General features: G+C 43.8%; 1 protein-coding gene across 2 annotated transcripts in view; it reads left to right on the forward strand.

Annotated features, from left to right (window-relative positions):
* The window catches only part of CREB3L2 (cAMP responsive element binding protein 3 like 2), a 77,390-nt gene that overhangs the window by 23,870 nt on the left and 33,475 nt on the right, over positions 1–20,045 (forward strand). The window lies entirely within an intron of this gene.

Below are 20,045 nucleotides of genomic sequence, written 5' to 3' on the forward strand. Positions count from 1 at the left end.
CACTGCTCGGGAAGGCAAGTTGGGCACCTTGTGCCCTTCCTGAGAAGAGAAATGGCCAGAGTGAAGGCCTGCTCCTCACATCATGAAAGAGTGATAGTCCTGCAGAGAGCTGTAGCACAATGGGGGTGTTTTTCTGGATTTCTTTCTAGAACTTGTTTGTCTGAGTTTTTGGGCAGTGACTGAAAGGTTCAGGTATCCCAGGGCTAGGTATCTTACGCAGAAAGCACCTGGGGTGCTCTGGCTGGCTCTTGGGGAAGTATTGTCCCTTTCCCCAACATCCCCAGGGCTCTTCCCATCACAGGCAGTGTGCTCTTGTGCCACCATTGGCAGAGGCTGAACAAGGTGAATGACTGCATGACCTTTTTTGCTGCTGGAGGTTATCTTGACTAGGACAAAGCATGGGTATATTGGCAGAGGAGGCTTGCCTGTGGTGTTCCTGCACCAGTTGCACAAGTGTGCTCTTGTTTTCGGGAAGAAAAGAGTTATTACCATGGGAATTTGAGTGTTGAAAGGCAAGATAAGGAGCTGTGCACATTCCTCTTCTGCTCCCCAGTTGTGTCTTTGTGTCTTTTATGCCTGTCTCATCACTGAAGGCTTTAGCAAGTCTGTGTTGTAGTTCGTGTAAGTCCTGGTAGGGACCCTTTCTTTAGTCCTCTTTAGGTACTGGTTTTTCTCCCTGAACAGAACACCAACCTCTGAGTACACCAGGAGAACACCTGAATATATATGTATGGGCATCCCTTGGCAGTGAGAGATTCACACCCCTTGACTGGGTCTGTTACTGATTTTCTTGTTGCTCTGGTTACCACTCTTGAAGGTGTAGAGTAGTGGTGTTGTCTGATAATACAATACATTGCCTAGCAATGCAGTGATGTGGTATGAAAAGTCCTATCAAGCTTTTGTTCCTGCAGTTACAGCTCTCTGTGTACGGCCTCTATATTACAAACAAAAAAAGCCAGAAATACAAATTTCAAAAAAGGCTGTTTCTCAGAGTGTTCCCTGTTTATTACTTGAACTTTTAAGCATGGATTTGCATCAGGATCAAATGAATCATCTGCTTAAATAAAAAAGGCTAGAGCACTAAACCTTTAGAAGCATATCATATTGTCACTGCTTTTATTTAATATTTTCATTTTAGTGGGGAATAGGCAGTTTGAATTTCTATTAGTGTGGACAACTGGTTTAAATCTGTTTCCATGTTCTGTCCTGACCTTTCCTCACTGGTTTAACAAATCCTATCAAAAGAAGAAAGTTCTAACTGCTACTACGTGCACCAGAGATTGAAGCATTGCAGCAGGATGGGGAGATTGATGATCTCTTCTACTCCTTCCCCCCATCCCACTCACCTGGCAACTGATAAAATACCACATATGGTAGTTATGCTAAAAGCTGGATGGTCCATTTAAATTTCTATTATCTCCATCTGTTTGCAGGCTTTTCTGAGTGTGCCTAGCTGTCCCCATAAAGCTCAGACTGGAGGCTTGTGTAACTGGATCCTTTCATGGAACAAAATTACTAGGTCTTTCTGTAAAATGGTCTAGCGGGTTCCTTTTACAAAATTATGCCTTTTGAAGTGTTATTAGATATTTTTTATTGCGTTATTGGAAAAATAAAGATGACTGTTAGTGGGGAAAAGAGGGATGGCTGCTTTTTCCAAAAGAAAAGCAATTCCTCTCTCTTGTCCTATGCCTGAATTCCCAGTGTGTGACTAGCAACTTGCAACTGTTACAGGGACAGGTACAATTCAGCCTATGAAAATCCCAGAAATACTGAGTTTGTGTTTGGCATTGGTGCCGATCATGCTCATTTTGACTTGCTGAAGACCAAACCATCCAAAGCCATCTGGAACCACAACTTGTTGGGAGCACAGAACAGTGATTTTAAATCCCTTGTTGTTTTTGCACACCCAACACTTTTTGGGGGAAGTTTGCGGACTTTGCGAGCTTGAACTTACTTCATGTTCTTTAGTTTCCTTTGTTAGACTTTGCAGCTCTTGCAATCAAAAAAAAAAAAAAAAGAAAATTAAAAATAGAGGAACAGAGGGGAGGGTGCTCAGCAATTCTGAAAACCTGATGTTTTTGTATTGTTTCTACATAAGACTTGGTCATTGTGAGCCTTGAATTAAAAAATGTTCTAGTTTGTAGAACTTTGCTGTAGAGAAGAGAAGCTGCTGAAGGCCTGAAGTTGTGTCAGGGGAGGTTTAGGTTGGATATTAGGAAAAGGTTTTTCCTAATATCCAGAGGGTGATTGTGCACTGGAACAGGCTCCCCAGGGCAGTGGTCACAGTACCAAGCCTGACAGAGTTCAAGAAGCATTTGGATGATACTCTCAGGCACATGGTGTGACTTTGGGGATGGTCCTGTGCAGGGCTAAGGGTTGGACTCAATGATCCTTGGTGGGTCCCTTCAACTCAGCTTATTCTGTGATTCTATGAAGGGTCTGGAGCACAAATCTTCTGAGGAGAGGCTGAGGTTGCTGGGGCTGTTTAGCCTGGAGAAAAGGACACTCAGGGGAGGCCTTATCACCCTCTACAACTATCTGAAAGGAGGTTGTACGGAGGTGGGGGTAAATCTCTTCTCCCAGGTAACAAACAATAGAGAATGGCCTGAAGTTGCACCAGGGTAGGTTTAGATTGGATAAGAGGAAAAATTTCTTCATAGAAAGCATTGTCAGGTATTGGAACAGTCTGCCCAGGGAAGTGGTTGAGATCCTATCTACACATGCATAAACATTATGAATATGAAGCTGTCTTGGTCAGAAGGATGTCAGAGTGCTTTACACGGGAACCATTTGTTCTTGTATGTTAATTTAATGAATAAAAGATACTCCACGTTAACCAGCTGAACATCAGGTACCACTTTCAGTTCATCAGGGCAACATCAGTTCAGCACTTTATCTTCTGGCACACTGATGCATGTCCTGAGAACTTGGTTTGGTTTCATTCAGTGATGCTGAATTTAAGAGGCATGAAGTCAGTACTGTTGTCTGTAGCCAGCTCCAACGCCCACAAGAAGCAGCAGTTTCAGGATCATTTCTCCTCTTTCTTTTTTTTCCTTCTTTTAGTTGAAGAACCTTCCTGATATCACACATTTGTCAGTGTACCTTACGCAACAGTTTTCTGTGTAAAATCCGCTGCAAGTTTCAAATTCTTCAAGAATCCCTCCCAGTCCAGATGGTCTGTAGCAGATGCTCATCCGAAGTGTTCCTCAGCCAACGGTGCCGTGGTAGAAAAATGATCTATATTTAACACACACAGACACACAAGCGTGCACACACACATATATATCTCTGTGTATATATAGTCCTGGCTGGCTCTGGCGTTACGCATTGCTGATAAGCAGTACAAGGTTCCCCTGATTATTTTTCTGGCTCCCTACCTGTGTTTTCCTAGAGCCAAACAGACTCATTTAGCTCTGGGAGGGTTTCCCCCCCTTCAGGTGCTCTCTGCTTGAGCTGTGTGGTGTAGGGGGCCGTGCTGGGTTGGGGCTCAGCAGAGGGGGTCTCGCATGGCCGTGCACCACAGATGGCTTACAGGCTGCACGGAAGAAATCGTGACACCTGAAATTTGAAGGCAAATCGTGATTTCTGAGCTCCTGAGGTTGTGCTTTACCTCTCTGTAGGCCTCAAAGCCTGAAGTACTGTACTCAGCATATGGATAAGGCTGCGCCTCAATCCTGTCTTCAGTTGTGGGCCCCTCACTACAGGAAAGACATTGAGGTGCTGGAGCGTGTCCAGAGAAGGGCAATGAAGCTGGTGAAGGGCCTGGAGCACAAATCTTATGTGGAGCAGCTGAGGAAACTGGGGTTGTTTAGCCTGAAGAAAAGGAGGCTTAGGGGAGACCTTCTTGCTCTCTACAGGTACCTGAAAGGAGGTCACAGTGATGTGGGGGTGGGTCTTTTTTCCCAAGTTACAAGCAATAGGACAAGAGGAAATGGCCTCAAGTTGCCCCAGGGGAGGTTTTTGATTGGATAATAGGAAAATTTTCTTCACCAGCAGGGTTGTCAAGCACTGGAACAGCCTGTCCAGGGAAGGGGTTGAGTCACCCTCCCTGGGGGTATTTAAAAGATGTGTAGATGTGGCACTTAAAGACAAGGTTTAGTGGCAGACTTGACAGTGCTGGGTTGGACTTAAAGGTATTTTCCAACCTAAAAAATTCCAAGTGCTTTCGTGGGTCCTTCCCTCCTGGCCTCACACAATGTCCAGTGCTGTGCCCTGCAGCAAGGGGCTTCATCTGTGTCCCAGCTGTCTTTGGCGTTTTTATGATCCCGATAATTTTGGCACTGAATGTGACGCAATCTTCCACGCTGCTACCCTTGAGATCCCTCATGCCCGGAGAGTATCACTTCATTACTGCCCGTAGGCATGTGGAAGGAAGAGGCAAAGGGCAGGGTGCCTTTGCGTCAGGGGATGAGAGGCCTGGGCCGGCTCAGGCAGTGTGGGAAGGCACATGGCTTATTCAGCTCCTGCCCAGCCCTCTAACCACAAGGCCATATTTCTTTCCTTAAAAGAAGGAAATTGCGTTGATAAAGTCTGGAAAAAACGACTTCTTTTACCCCTCCTCTTTTAAGCTGTGGGGTAATGGTTACACAAGCCGAGGGGCCCCTGAGGCTTGGGGTCTCGCTGGCTGGGTGCTGGGACAGGCACCCCTGGGCAGGTCCCATGTCCTTCCCGCACACACACCCAGGCTGGGCCTCCCCTCCCTTCTCCGCCTGTTCCAGGCACCCAGCTGCCTCTGAATAGCTGGAGTAGATCTTGGCTGTGGCTCTCAGGGGTCTGAGTTAGCGTTGGCCGTTGGCCGGGATAGCGGGAATGAGCGATTACGTGTGCCTTTGCTTATGCAATGTCTGATACTTCCCTCCGCCGTCTCCATCCCCTGGATTCTGGCAGGCTCTTTCGGCAGTCTCGGGAGAGTCGTCTTCCGTGCTGCACAGCACACTCACTCGCTCAATATATCCAATTAATTAAATTTCAGTGCTGCAAGTGAAAGCGTCTTTGTTTGTGCATTAGCATTTGAGGGATGCGGACTGGGAAGATGCTGCACAGGGCTGGAGGCATTGGCTAGAGCATCCTTCTGCTTCAGTGCCAGAAACTCATGTTGCCTGGTGGGATTAATCTTGTAATTAATCTTTAAATTCTGGATGAAACTTCTCCTTTCCTTTAATGTTCCCTCTCCTTCCTTTCTGTCAGCTGTTTGCTTTTAATGTTTCTCTTTATAAAACTAAAAAAAAAAATGCTTTTTCCAAATGTAGAGTAAGAGCGTAAGTCACCTTGTTCTGTGCTTGAATGGGGTTGTGTTTGTGCTCCTTCTCACATTTAGAGCAAGAATAATGTTACTTGCCTCAGATTGCTATGGACAGCCTTCTGCTGCTGCAGACTTGGCTCTTGGGAAGGATGATAGGTCATGGAGGGGATGGAGGAGATGCCCAAACGTGCAGCTTTGCTAACTAGGAGGCTTGAAAGAGACTTGGAAATGAGCAACTGCTAAATGACTTCTTTTGAAGTCGATCCCTCCACGTGGAAACTCCCTTTTAATTTCCCCAGGCGCCCCATCATTCCTGTTGCCTGGGCTCATGGGGAATTTCTCATCGCCACAGAAATTGGCCATCTATTGGATGTGGAAATTAAATGTGGACTCTGAAGATGATCACAACACTCTGTGCTTGTGAGTCTTTGCAGTTTGTCACAGGCATTTGCTTGTGCTTTGGCAGGACTGCAGCTGCCCCTCGGATCCCGAGGAACAAATCGGTTTCAAAAAGGTTTGAGTGTGATTTATTCCCTGAATAGTTTGCATGCATGGGTGTTGCTGGGTGTTTGTGTTTTCAGTCTCTTTGATAGGGAAACCCTGAAGTCCAATGCAAGCTTGCCAAATCTTTCCTCTGAGACCCTCTCCCAGCTCTCTGTTGAGGTATGGCTCTTGGAGTGATGGCGAATGGCAGGGGCTTTCCTCTCCCAGCTGGTGCTGGGATGTCTGCAGCCCTCATAAGCCCTCTGGAATGGGGAGGAAAGCTGACTCACTCGAGCAGCAGAGCTGGAGAACCCAGCCTTAAAAATAAACAAAGAGAGAAGGCTTCCAGTGGGCTAGTGCTGTGGGATGTGCCGGCCACTTGAAGTTAATCTTGCACTGTGTTTGAAGCGTGCTTGTCAGCGGATGGGTTGTGTGTAACACGAACAACCTTTGGTCTTAAACCTGGGTTCCTGAACTGTGTTCCCCAGCTGCCTTCCTGATAAGGGTATCAAGTTATCTGGAATACAGGAATGCAAAGCCGCATCAGCAGGTTTCCCAGCTCAGGGTTTGTATCAGTTTCTCCAGAACATGCTGGCACTCTAGTAAACAACCTTGTTTTGCTGCAAGAAGGCCAAAGGAAACAATTATGATGAATTATTTTAACCTTATGTAAATCAAGGGCTATAAAACTTCCCGAGATTGTTTCCTGTTTGAATTCCTGCATATCTTTGTAGGGCAGCCTCTAGTCTTCGATTTAGAATGGCTGAGGTCAAAGAATTCACATGAATTCATGCTATTCCTTCATAATTGTTCTTCCTTTTTTTAATGTTGTGACTTTTTAACCATCATAAATAGATCTGGCTTCAGTTTGTAAACTTAGCTACAAGCTAGTAGAGCCATCCTCTTAAGTCTTATTCCCTGTTTCAGTACTTAAAGAATGTCTGTGTTCTGCACTGGTTTCCTCTTTGATAAGCTAAATGCTTACCTTATTTGCTTTTATTTTGAGGCAGGATTTTCATCTCTCTCCACAATTATTTTCGTGATTCTCTGAACTTTCTCCAGTTGTTCAACATCATTTTTTTTAAATTTGGTGATATAGAATTGGAGCTGGCTTTGGGTAGTAACAGCCACATCCACTATGAGCATGGAGTAATTTGTGCTCCACACCCCTCTGTCTTCTGAAGTCCTCAAACCTGTGTGCTCTGCGTTCTGCAGGGAACACAGATTTGTGCAACACGTTGTGTGATTGGCTGTAGTGCAAAGCTGTAGCTGGGGGTTGATCTTTTACAGGGTGACTTTTAAATGTGGGGCCTCATTTAAGAAGCAAGCACAAACAAAAAAGAATCCTAAATACATAAAAAAGGCAAAATTTCTGCAGTACCTCCCTGCTGTTCTTTGAGTGCATGAGCCCAGCAGTGGCCCTACAGAACGGGATGGCCATGCAGGGGTCCTTGGTGCTTGGCTGCTTCTGGAACTGTATGAAACCTCAGTGCTGGCTGAGGAGTTCGACCTGGAGTGCAGCAAGGAGGCTCCCAAGCTTGGAGCCTGAGCACTATCTGCAGTAATTCCTCCCCAGGGCCCAGCACTTGTGCTACCTGTCCTGTGGGTGCTCCTTCAACCACGTCTCTCCCAGAGTCCTGGGGTCTCTCCTGATTGTCAGTCACCCAAGTGTGACTTGGAGAGTTTTGTTTGCAGCATATTTTTTTTTTTACCTTCAACTTTATTTAAGATATGTCACTCATTTATGGCTGCTTACCAAGTACTCTGTTTTGGTTTTGTGACCTGACCTTTTTATTACTTATTGCCCCTGCTGATGCTGCATTATCTGGAACCTTCAGTAGTGGTGACTGTTCCTCTCAGGTCATTAGAGTCTGGGGCCAAGAACTGATCCCTTCTGGGAACCCACTGAAAACATGTGGCACAATCAGCTCATTTGTGTTTCACATATGGGAGTTTCTTATTTCTTTGTCACGCTGAATGTGGCTTGTTGACTTTATCTCACTCCAGCTTCATTTTGTATAGCACCAAGTCAATTGCCTCACAATATTAGGGGTATTAAGCTTGTAATATTGTTACAGAAAGAGGTAAAATTAGAGAGGCTAGATTACCCGTTATTGTGGAATTATAAGCATAAATTAGATTTTTCTCCCTTTTGTTCCTGGACTCTTAACTACTCTCTTCTCTTCTCTTCTCCATCTCTGCCCTTCATCAGAAATGAACAATAAGTAGGTTAACTTCATTGCTTTCTTTACACTTAAATATTTTCATATTATTTTTTACAGTCCTTCAGTATTGTCTCATACTGAAGATAGTTTAAAGAGCTCCTTAGAAGCACTGTTTAGCCTTTTCAGATGGAAATTTTCTAGGTCTACTAATTAAAATGGCCAGCTTTGAGTAGCTGTTTATATATTCTCTTCCGTTGTTGTTGGGATAAACGTAATTTCATTACCATCCTGTGGGATGGCTGTATCATCTGTTCTTATATAAAAAGCAGTAATTCAGAACCACCCCCTCCCAGGAATATTCAATTAAACATTTTGATCTTCCTTCTTCTCCCCCCAATAACTGCAGCCAAGCAATGACCTGATCTATAATTAACATTCTCTTGGATCCTGACAAACTCAGAAGCAATCTTTTTCCCTCTGAACTGTATTCTCTATTAACTCTTTCTTGTTTTCAAGAGTCTGATTTATGTTAATTCTCAGTAATTTTACCTTTCTTCCAGTAGCGCAAATATATAATACTTATGTTTCCAGGATAAGCAGCGTCGTTTCTCCCCTGTGGCTTTCTCTTCACCTGCCATGGTGACATGGCAGTATGGTTGGGTTTCTTTTTTGGTTTAGACATGTGCTGAAATGTTGATAGATGGTTTACAATCAACATTGATCCTTTATTGGCTAAAGACGTTGTCTCAGGTTCTCTTGATCTTCTGTTCCATGGGGGCAGCTTGAAGAGCTTGACCGTCTCATTAGGACTGCAGAGACTGGGCTGGAGGAGATGTTTGTTGCAGGAGAAGGGTAGGGCTGTGCTGCCTGAGAGCAAGCTGGCACTGTGCCTGCAGCAGCGTGCCTTTGTCTCACTGATGGAGACACAGTGCCAGCCCCTACTGAGTCTCCTTTCCTTCCTCAGCCTGCCTTTCTGGTGGGGAAGAAAAAAAGAGACTAAATCCACAGCAGTCACAAGAGTGACCACTTTAAGATGGGCAGTTTTGAATGGCAAGGCGCAAAAGTCAGTGACACTTGGCAAAAATATGCAGCTGGGGATGGAGGAAGTTCTTGCACAACTTTAATATGCTGCTTATCTGTTGTAGGTTTATTTTATCCCTTTCCAGGCACTGTGACTTTGCCTCCTCCTTGCTGCTTTCCCTCTGCACCCTTGCTTTTCTGGCTCTGCTCCTCCAGGGTCTCTGCCTGCAGTTTGCAGCTTCACTTCTGATTCTGTTCAGCTTCTTTACGTCTTGCAAGGGGATGAGTAGCTTGACCTCTCTTTTACCTGCCTGGGAGCAAAGGTTTGGAAATGGAAGGTACAGAGGGGAGGTACAGTTGAAGGAGAGGAGTGCTCTCAGTGGAGGAGGGTTAGTGAGAAAAACTGAAATGTCAGTTCACAGGCAGATGAAGACAACACTGGTTTGAAAGTCTCTCCTGTGTTACCAGGACTCATGAGGGGAAAAAGCCAGCTAAATAAGCTGTTCCACTAGTCACTGCATCTCTGGAAAGAAGCAGAGAGGGGAAATAAATGCACAAGTTTGTTTTTGTTCAAGACCTGGTCTTAGGATACAGATATTTCCATCTGCTGCTATTTTGGGTCCTGAACCTTAGTCCAGTACCACTCCTTTTTTATTTATTTATTTCTTATAAAGTTGACTGAAGTAATGTTTTCTGGCACTGTGACATAGGAAATTGGAATACGAGCTCTCAAGAATGGAGTATCTTAAAATTATTTGTCTAGACAAATGCTACGCATGCTTTTGAGTATATATTTGATCTTGTTCATATCCTGTCTCCTTGTTTCCTTTCTACAGCTTTGAGTAGAGCTTCAAAACAAACTGGTCTGACTTTGACACCAGTAAAAGCCCAGTGACCCACCCCCACTCTTGTGATGACACAAAATGAAACACATCTTTCCTCAGAGGGAGGTTGCCAAAGTACCAGTGCTGATGGAAGTACTGGTCCACACAAAATGAGGTGCCAAAACCATTTCTGTGGGTTCCTGTGTGAATTTCTGCAGACTTAAGGCTGTACAAGTGCAACGTGGGTGTCTTGAAGTATCCATCTCGTGGTACAGAGGACCACTGGGGGTGGCTTCAAAATGCAAGGCTTTTTGCTGTGGGATGGGTTTGGTAGGGCCGGCTCATCCAGAGAAGCTCTAGTGTCATGGCTTCAAAAGCCGTGTTCTCTTTCAGGTACAAAGTAGGGATGTCCTTCCTAGTGTTCTTATCGTCAAGTGCTGTTGCTGTGCTCTCCCTTTGCTTCCTGGGGCGGTAGCAGGTTTGACATGAAACATGCTGCAAAGTTGCAAACTGGGAACGTTTTGACAGTCAGGGATGGGAAGTCTTTGATTGTACCTGCTGTTGACAAAGTGCCAGCTCTGTGTGCATCCATGGCTTAGTGCAAGCGTATGGGAAAGATGAGAGGTATGTCAGATCAAAACCCAGGATGTTTCTACTGAAAGCAAGGCATACGACTTGTTTACTGGAAGGTTTTCTTTAATGTAGTTGTTCATTTCCCTGTCTGGCCCATCACACACTGAAATAAGATTTGACACCTAACCGACTTATTTAGTGCACGGTACTTAATGTGCAACACTCAGCGACAGCAGCACTGAACACAAAGTCCTGCTAGTGTTGTTCCTCCTTCTGCCCTGATAGTAGATATCTGTGTGATAGAGGGGGCAGCAGTTTGTGCAGGGCAGGGTCTAAAGCCCGTGGCAGCTAAGGTCATTGCTAGCCAAATGCTGCTGATCCTTGAGCTCTGAATCAGGCAGGGGAGTTTATCTCCGGGGTAGGGTGATATGACCTGTAGATTTCTTCACATTTGTTTTGCAAAACCACTCCATTATTTTTCTCCTTCCATTGTGCTCAAGCACCTTTTTTTGAGTTCAAGAATGGGTTTACATGCGTGTGGTGTGCTTTTTCTTTTTAAAACTTTACGCACATCTACAGTTTCAACCATTATGTCTATGAGCTTTGAGCAGTTTTTTTTAAAAGCTTATTCATATTTTCCATAATCAACTCAGGCTGTCTGCATTTAGGCACTTGATGAGTTAGTCTGACTCTTCAGAACTTAAGAGTGCCTAAATAAACATTTTGGAACTTAAATTTGTGTCCTTTCTTTTCAAGCCTCAGCTTCCATGCTTCTTTTCTTAGAAACAACCAACCAACCCAATAAAACTCTCCCCCCAATACTGTGAATCTGCAAAACAAAACCTACTAACTCTGTTGTGAAATAAAATGCCCAATCTCTCTTTAAGCTGCCAATACTGATCATAAAGGCTTACTTATTTTATAATAACCAGCTTTAATTAAAGAGCAGAATTTTGATAGTTGGTGTGTAGGTTTGCAGCCAGTGTTAGGAAAAAGAAAGAACAATGGCTCCTGCAAGCTGGAATTCTGCCATTTAAACTTTGCAACCAACAATGAAGAAGCATTGTTGAAGAAGAAAATAAGGATTTTTATTTTTAAATGTGAAGTATCCTGTCAGGACTGGCAAGCCAGAGCATGCAGCAAACACTGCTGATGGAGCAGAAGTTGTTTCCTACCTACACCACTCAGACTAAGAAAAGATCCTCCTTTGAAAGATTCTAATTTGGTCCTTAGGGAGGAGGCTTTAAACATGAAACAACTGAGCTGGAAAGCATACATGTTCTGCAGGAGGCCCCCTGCACTAATGGGAACCTAGATGTGAAATTATGATTTTTCTGAGGTCTCCCAATGGCATCCTGGCACAGTGTGCCCACTGGGATGGTTATATTTGTAGGAGGTTGTGCCTGTGGACAGAGTGTGGGAGCTTCAAGTGTTGCTTAACATGTGGGAGCTGTGATGAGACCTTTCAGAGTGAGAAGATGAGCAGGTTACAGCATCTCTGTTTTAAGTAACCATTCCTGAATTGCATGGTGCTAGTCATCCTTGGGGAGAGGGTCTTGTCTCCATGTGGGACAGCTGGACAGTGCCTGTGACTTCTGACTTCTCTCCCTGGTTATCCTCTCTTCCTTCCTGTTATAACTGTAAAATCATCTGGGAGTTGGACTTGATGATCATTATGGGTCCCTTCCAACTTGAGATATTCTATGATCTCTAAAATGCGTGGAAAACTAGTGGATTCTGACAGGAATGGTGCTGGCTGTGCCCTTTACAAAGGGCTTATCTGTACCCATCAACAAGGGATGATGTTACATGAGGACTGAGATGAATTTTCTTTGCTTTGTCCCCTCCCATTTCCATGGTGAGGGAAGATGATAAATGAAACCAAGTGCAGTGTGCCCGAATGTTGTAAAATGCTGGTATAACGTTAAGATGTATCTGAAAGCAAGAAGGAACTGGAGTAACTATTTTATTTCAAAAGTGGTCATAAGTTAAACCAGCTGTGCAACAACCAAATGTGTTGTCCCTGCTGCCGAGCTCTTGGGCAGGAAACAAGACCTTAAATGCCCACTGCTGAATTGTAAAATTTGTACACAAAGGTTTCAGCTTGCCTGAAAGCTTTCTTTCACTGTTCACTTTTCGGCTAAACTCTGTGTAGTTACACAGAAGACAGTAGTTTGATGTAAAACTTGAGGTAAATGCAAGTTCCTTCTATAGAGCCTTTAGGTGTACCTGGGGTGTAACCCAGAAAACTAGTATTATCTCACAACAAATATTTATGACTGGCATTCCATACCTGGAGCGTAGCTGGGGCAAAAAAAAAATAAATCCAAACATACCTTTTTTCTTCATTATGTAGTTTTTAATACATAACTGGTCTCTTTAAGTATCTTGTGTGGGTGCCAAAAACCATTGGAGACACCAGTGACTAAGTTTTGGAAGCTGAGCTACCTTCCCAGTCTATTTGTGAGCGACACTAGCTGGGAAGTGGCATTGAGAGGCTCCTCCATGCTCTTGGTGGTTTGGAGGCTCGTGAAATGCAAACTGGTCAGTCAGGCCCATCTTGCAGCCTCTGCAATCACTGGTGGTAAAGAACTGTGACCCTGCTGCTCACCATGGGGAGCAGTGATGGAGAGGTTCGGGTTTCTGTGGTTCTGCTGCTCCAGCTGGCAGCCTGGGAGCTGACTTAGGGGACAAACGAAGTGCATACCAGTGAGCTTGGTATAAGAGGCAAAAAAAATAAGGGGTGGGGGGTGGAGGGAGAAGAATTGAGACAAAAGAATGGCTACATCTGACCTGAGAGCGTAATCCAGATGCTTACTTGGAACAGAATTAATAATGTACTTTGAGGTCTCAGACAGGGACCCAGATGGGGGAGCCTTAGTGAAGGGCTTCCAGCTCAATGACTCACTGCCCTGGTGCTCTGGCCCCAGTGACTCACTGCTCTCTGGCTTTGGCTTTTTTGGGGAGAGGGTGGGAAACAGCAAAACACGGCGCTCAGCCTATTGAAAAGTTAGACTAGATCCAAGAACTATGCACTGGGGGAAGGGCAGGGGAACGTGAGAAGGATTTTCCTGTTTTGCGTGACTCCCAAGAGGCTTGGGCTAGGAATGAGCAATAGCAATGTCTGCTTGCAGACAGTGGACTTAAAAGACACTGAACTTAAGGGTTATTTCTCACCCTTGCCTCAGCTGCACAAGGGCTTCTTTCCTTTTTCTTTTTTTCCCCTATCAATCCATATTTAGTCCTAGCTATTATATAATTTAGTTTGGGTTTTAACCATATTTTTAAATCCAAAATTCTTTTCCGGGGGGAGGCAGGGGTGTTAAGGAAAGTGAAAGAATGGCAAGGGAGTAAGCATGGTTCTTGAAAAGTCCCCTGAATAGTTAAAAATAAATACATTTCTTCTTTGTGGGTTATAGGGTGGAAATATTTGAGTGTTTGCAATGGAAGTGTGTGCAAGCATGTGTACATAATGGGGTGGATTATAAGATTTGCTCAGCATGAACTTCAGCATTTCCAACTGTGTAACCTGAGCAAGTTGGGAAGATGTGCAGATTTAATTACCATATAAATCTATTTGCTCTGAATTTCCTGGCATTTGTTTTGCTCATGACACAACCTGTATGTTATTCACTTAGTGGATTTTTTTTTTTTAATCTGTCCACATTTTTTTTTAATGTTTAAAATGAGTAAATGCTGGTGCGAGACTCTGAACAATTGTATCTGCTGGTAGGGTGGATCTCTTTGCTGTTTTCAAATACCAATTTTGTGTTACTCTTCATATCTTCCCACAAATGAGGTAATTTCAGTATAGTTACTGGCTAGACAGTAAAGGAATTTACAGTAGAGTAAAATATTGAGTAACTATTTCTCTGCATCTTGGTTTTGATTTTTACCCTGTAGATAAATGCCTACAAATCTGAGGTTCCCTCTGTTTGTCCTTGGCAGGTACATAAGCCAGGGTAGGGTAAATTGCTGTGCTGTGTTATCATTATGTTTTAGGCATGAGTTGGGGGATAGTTTACAGTCCTTGGTCTCTCTGTTCCCTGCTCTGGCTGCATGGATGCATTTTTTTCCTGCCATCAGAAAGCTCTTCCAGCTGTTTTGATCCTTCATCAGTCTGAGAGGGGGGATCTCTGTGTCCTGTTTAAGAATAAGCAACCAGATGTGTCTGCTGTCTCACACTCAATACTGTGGTCTGTCCAAGGGGTCTCTCAGCAATCAGATTGCAGCTGTTTCAAGTGTAGTTGCATTAATTTTTTCAAATATTCTCTGTCAAATATATTTGGTTCTCCCCCTCACTGAAATTAATGCATACCATAGGCAAACACCCTGCTACATCAAACTGTTAGAGGGTCCAGCCTTCTGCTCTTCCACTCTCTCCCTGTGAGGATGTTGGTGACTGACTCTTTAGGATTGGTTTTGTATTTCTTTCAGCCCCCATCTTTGGAATCAATCTCATGGAAAAATCCTGTATTGCTGCCTTCATTTCTCATCCTTCTAAGAGCAACCCAGCAGGAGCTTAATCTGTGCCTTGTAACAGTGATGTATCAACTCACACTCTGCCAGAAAAGATGCTCTTCTGTTCCTTGCAGGGCACATGTGTGTGAATTGCAGAGGTGAGGTTACAGGGGCTCCATCAATAGCTCTTCTCAAAGGTGACAGATGGGTACCATGTGATACAAGCTGTGGCTGAATTTGGAGAAGAGGAGGTGGTGGCCAGCTTCCCTGCTGCTGACACAGGGAATTTCTAGAAAGGGACAAAGTTGAGAGAAGTGATGCACCTGAAAATCTGCAGACTTATATTTAACACTCAGCAATTTAACTGATGCCCAAGTGTCAGCAAGCATTGAGAACAGTTGTCTTGGTTGTTGGAAGCTGGTGCACACTGACACCTCCAGTCCATCACCGCTGGACTTGGGACAGGAAATTCAACAGCACCACCAGCAACATGTCTGGGAAGCAAACACTTGCCTTGAGAAAGCTTTTTAGCTTGTGTCTTGGGGTTAACTTTGGGGTTGGGCATGCAGAGCATCATGGACTTCTCTGCTTCATTATCATCTCTGTTAGGCTTGTGTGTGCAATCCTTGATAAGAAGCATCTCTAGGCACGGTTCTTCTTTAGCTCAACAGGGAAGGTCTCTGGTCCAAGCCTCCAGATGTTGCATGTACAAACACAGGCAGAGCTGATAGTGAGATGTGTGATGCCTTTCACAGCTCTTGCCATGCAGCTGAGTCTAGAGCTCGACCCATGAAGGCTGACCAGTGTGTGTGCCACCTTTAACAACTGGTGCCTTGCCTGGATGCCCCAGAGCTTGAGACCTTTTGTTAGCAGCTGTGGCTCCTACTCAGAACTTCTCAGCTACCATATAAGCAGCTGCCAGATGTCTGTGAAATGTGTGCTTGGTTCCTTGAAGAGGAGATGGTATCTCCATTTAGCCACAGTTCTTGAGCTGTTTGATGCTTTCTGATACATTGTGGTTTATCTCCTATACACCTTTGTTTACGTAAATCACAAAAGAGCTGGTGAAAAAATTATTCCCTTTTCTCCCTGTTATCTTAATGTGAGAGGAAATTGGGGGTGAAAGGAAGGGGGAGATTCATGCCTGTGGTACATGTTTGCGTCCCCCACAGGCGGGGCTGGTTTGTGGTCTCCCCTTTTTCCCCTGTTTCCTCCTCTTCTCTGGGAGCACTGCCTTGTAAATTACATGGACTCTTGATTCCTTTGATACAGAAGCAAAGGTGCAATTCTTTTTCCACTTACCCCCATGATTGCTGCTGAAGCCTTACAAGAGAGAAATACCAGGCAGTTTTGTACCTACAGGTGCATGGTAGGCTTCGTTTTTATCCCATGAGTGCCTGTTGTGTAGGAGGGAACCTGACAGTTCCTCTTGTGAGGGGAGATTGATCCCTCCAGGATGGGGAGACCTCAGGGTGAGCCAGGAGGGAGCCATTAACTCCCAGGAGGGTGGTATCCTGAATTACTGGGTGGTTATAACCCTGGTGTGTTGCATGGCCACTTTGCCCTGGTCTGCTGAGAGAGAGGGGGTTGTTTTACAGTGTGCCAGGATGGCAGCTCCCCTCTGGGGTGGCTCTGCTGGCAAGAGTGGATTGTGCTGCTACAGTCAGTGTGGAGGACTTGCAGCTAACACAGTGCATTTTCCAGGCTCAGCAAAGCCTGTCACTTGCTTAATAATTTAAATATAATTATGAACTGTCATTTGGGGCTCTTTTCTTCTCTTCATTACTTTTTTAGTGAGTTCTTAGAAAGTCAGTTTTCTGAAGATGACTATTTCATTTTTAGTCATGATAATATCTCATCTTCAGACAACTGGGGCTAGTGCTGCTCTCCTCTGGCTTCAGGTCACCTGGTGGAGAAGCCAGCACTGCCATGCACCTGAGTCTGTTTTATTTTACTTCAGAGATCTTCATTTGATCAGACAAGAAAGGAAAAAAAAACCCTTGTCCCTTAGGCAGTTGGAGAAAAGGGCCTTTGTCTGGCAGGAACGGGCAGATGGAGAGCTGCAGCCCTCAGCCCAGCTGGTCTGCAGCCAAATACTACTTTCGAAGAGCTGTCCAAAATCCGCTGTGCACCCGGATATAAGAGCTTTCCTCTGTTTGCTCACTGTGAGGTGATGTCTGTAGGTGCTTTGTGTTCCCCTAAAGCACCCGGGTTACAGGCATGAACAAATGTCCAGCCAGATGGGTGGTGGAACTCCATGGGGCTGCAACTCTGTCGGTAAACCCAAGTGCTTCTGTTTTGTTTGTCTTTTCAGGGTTCTGGGGGAAGGGAAAGATAAGGTTACATCTGTCCTAAATCCTTGACTTTTTATAGAGGTTAAAATCCCAGCTGAACACATCTCTTTGCTGTGTGGAGGAAATAGTTTGATAATTCAAACAGACTCCTTGTACCAACTCCTTGTCTGCAGTTAGTGCTGGGGCTGCCAGCGGGGTGTGAGGATAGCAGGAAACTGGCAACGGAGCTGTCTACAGAGGTATTAACAACAACAAAAAAGAAAAGGATTAAAAAAGGCAGATTCTCAATGCAAGTGCTCTTTTCTCTGTTTGTTTTGTTTGTTTTTTTTTTTTAAAGGTTAACTCTCTGGGTGAAAGATGCCAAGCTAAAAGCAACAGATGAAGAATTTCTTTCTTTTGCAAGCAAATATATAGAGAGATTCTAAGTGTAAAGGTCTCAGTTTCCTCCCTAAATTGCCCTTTCCTGTTCCTGAGTGCAGGGGTGGTTGCTGCTGTATCAAAATTGAGGGTTATTCTGAGGCTTTCCAGCTATGGTAGTGGCTGATGACCACTAAGGTGCATATGGAAGCAGAGGGCGGCGGCAGAGGAGGAGGGTTGGCAATTGAAGAATGTGCTTTGAAAAGACAGAAGGAGCAGCTTAGGTGTAGGTGGAAGGTTTGAGGAGCTGGAGGTCTAATTGTGCCCAGATTGTTTCTGCTTTAGCTGTTGCTCAGATGCCTTTTCTTTCTAATTCTCTAAGCAAATGGAGCCACTTTCAATGAGACAGTTGTTTTATTAAGAAAAAAAAAAGTGACCTAGCTTTAAGCATTCACTATAGTAGAGAAGTGTATAACATATGAAAGATTCCTGTCAATCAAGTGATGGTGTGTTTTGTAATCACTGAGTGAGAAGTCCAGATCCCTGAGTCTGTTCCCTGAGTTCTGTAGCTGCGCAGTCTGACCTGTGGCAAGTGTTTTAGGTTTCTCTATTGACCAGTATTCAAAGTTTTATCACAGACCATTAAAAGTAAGTTTCAGAATTATAATGAAACTAAAAAATCCTTTTAGAAACTGACCATTTATTTGCTATCAGACAATTCTGTTATAAATGCAAATTCTTTTTTTCCTCATAGCTTGCTGCTTTACAGCTGCTCATGAAAAGGAGAAAGCACAAATATTGATGAACATGTTGAACATCCTTCCCTGCCCCAAGGTCCTCTTTCTCTCTGAAGCTGAATATTTGTTTCCTCCTTTGCTTTTCATGAAGTGGTTGTAGGAAAATTCCCCATTCAGAAAAGAAAAAATAAGTAAAATCTGATGGACCTAACTTCAGTCAAATGGAAGAAGTATAATAACATCTGATAAGAATTTTTTCCATATCAAAACAGTAATAAACAGAAGGCTAATAAAAATATTTATTTGTGAATTTGCCAAAAATAGCTGAGTAGCTTGTGGTCATGTTGTCCTTTCTGTTGAGTCTGGTGAAATATAACATCTAAGTAGTGTCAGACTAAGTCAACGCATAGGCATGATATTTTCAAGGATGGCATCCTGAAATTGGATGATGCTGGTGGTAAAGTATCTGCATGTAGAAACCGGGGTTACAAATATTGTATCAGTCATATTTCAGCATCTGCTAGTCATCAGTCGGAATAATGCATACGAGAATTAGAAAGAAGGAAATATTCCAGCTTTAGGAAAGTATGTAAACAAATATAATTGACTCTTGCCATTAGCCCAAATGAAAAGAAATGTGTAGACTAGGGGGAATATATTGTCCCTAAGAAAGGCACTGCTTTTTTTGTAGGTTCATCCTTGACTTCTTTCATTGTTGAGAAGCATTTCTGTCCCTTGCTTACACTTTAATGGCTGCCTACCCTGTATTATCGGTGTCTTTATTGATGCACCAGAGTGTTCAACTAGTCTTGTGCATCCTTCTTCTTTTCTCTTTGCAGAGTGGGGAATTGTAGTTTATACTTTCATCCTTGTTGGAAAGCACCTGGATGTGAAGGCCTAGTGAGTCCTTAGGTATCAAAATTAAAGTAAACAAGGCTTTCTGGGGTCATCGTGACCCTCTTGTGGATTCCTCTGAGAGTTTGTTTATTTGTGTTATCATTTACAGTAAGTAAATATGAGGCTACAAATCTGTTTTGTCATTTGTAAAGGCTTTTATTTAGCTAGCTTGCTATTCCAGCATAGCAACTGTGGTCCTCTGTTTATTGCCTTATGTTCAGTAAATATTTTCTTTTCCTCAGTGTCAGTCAGAATTGACTGAAGACTTATTGATTTTGAAAAAAGGCACAGTTAGCATTTGTAAGCATCTTGGAAGAGGTGCTCGAACTTCCAGGGAACTCTGTGAGAGCTGGCTGTGCTCAGGGTTTTCCAGCATCAGGCTTCTAGGCCACAGGTGCTGCTGGAGCTGTGAAATGTGAGTGCATGAGGGTGTGATGAGGGTGTGAGCACACAGCTTCCCTCGTGGGTTTATACAATATTGACTTGTTTAAGTCCTAATTTAGCCTACAGGAAGCCAAATCTTGAATTTCAGTGTTTGTTTCTGCAGGAGAGAGCAAGATGAAGAGCCAAGATCAATACTGCTTGCAAAAACAGAGCAAATCAAACAAACTTAGACTTTTATTGCATCATGCCCCAGTCGACAAAGATTCCTATATAAGATGAAAGATAATGCCTGATTGTTCAGAAAATCTCATTACAATTCATTGTACGAGTATTTTGTACAAAAATAGAATTCTTTGTGTGAATGAGATGAGCAGGAATGATTTGTTGCAATGCAGTTTCTTTGTCTGTCAAAGATGTAATTTTCTGACATTGGAAACAAAACCAAGAAGAGACACAGAGTTTTCAGCTATTGCTGGGAACTGCACTGGAGTCTCAAAGAAGTAGATTGCAAGATTTGGTTTTTACTCATTTTGAATAAGAAACAAACACAAAGTTTTCCTACTGCATACAGATATAGCATGTGCTGCTGGTGTAATGAATTCAGTGTA

Source organism: Neopelma chrysocephalum, unplaced genomic scaffold (genome assembly GCF_003984885.1).
Source record: "Neopelma chrysocephalum unplaced genomic scaffold, ASM398488v2 Primary Assembly neopelma1_59, whole genome shotgun sequence".
NCBI classification, from domain to species: Eukaryota; Metazoa; Chordata; class Aves; order Passeriformes; family Pipridae; genus Neopelma; species Neopelma chrysocephalum.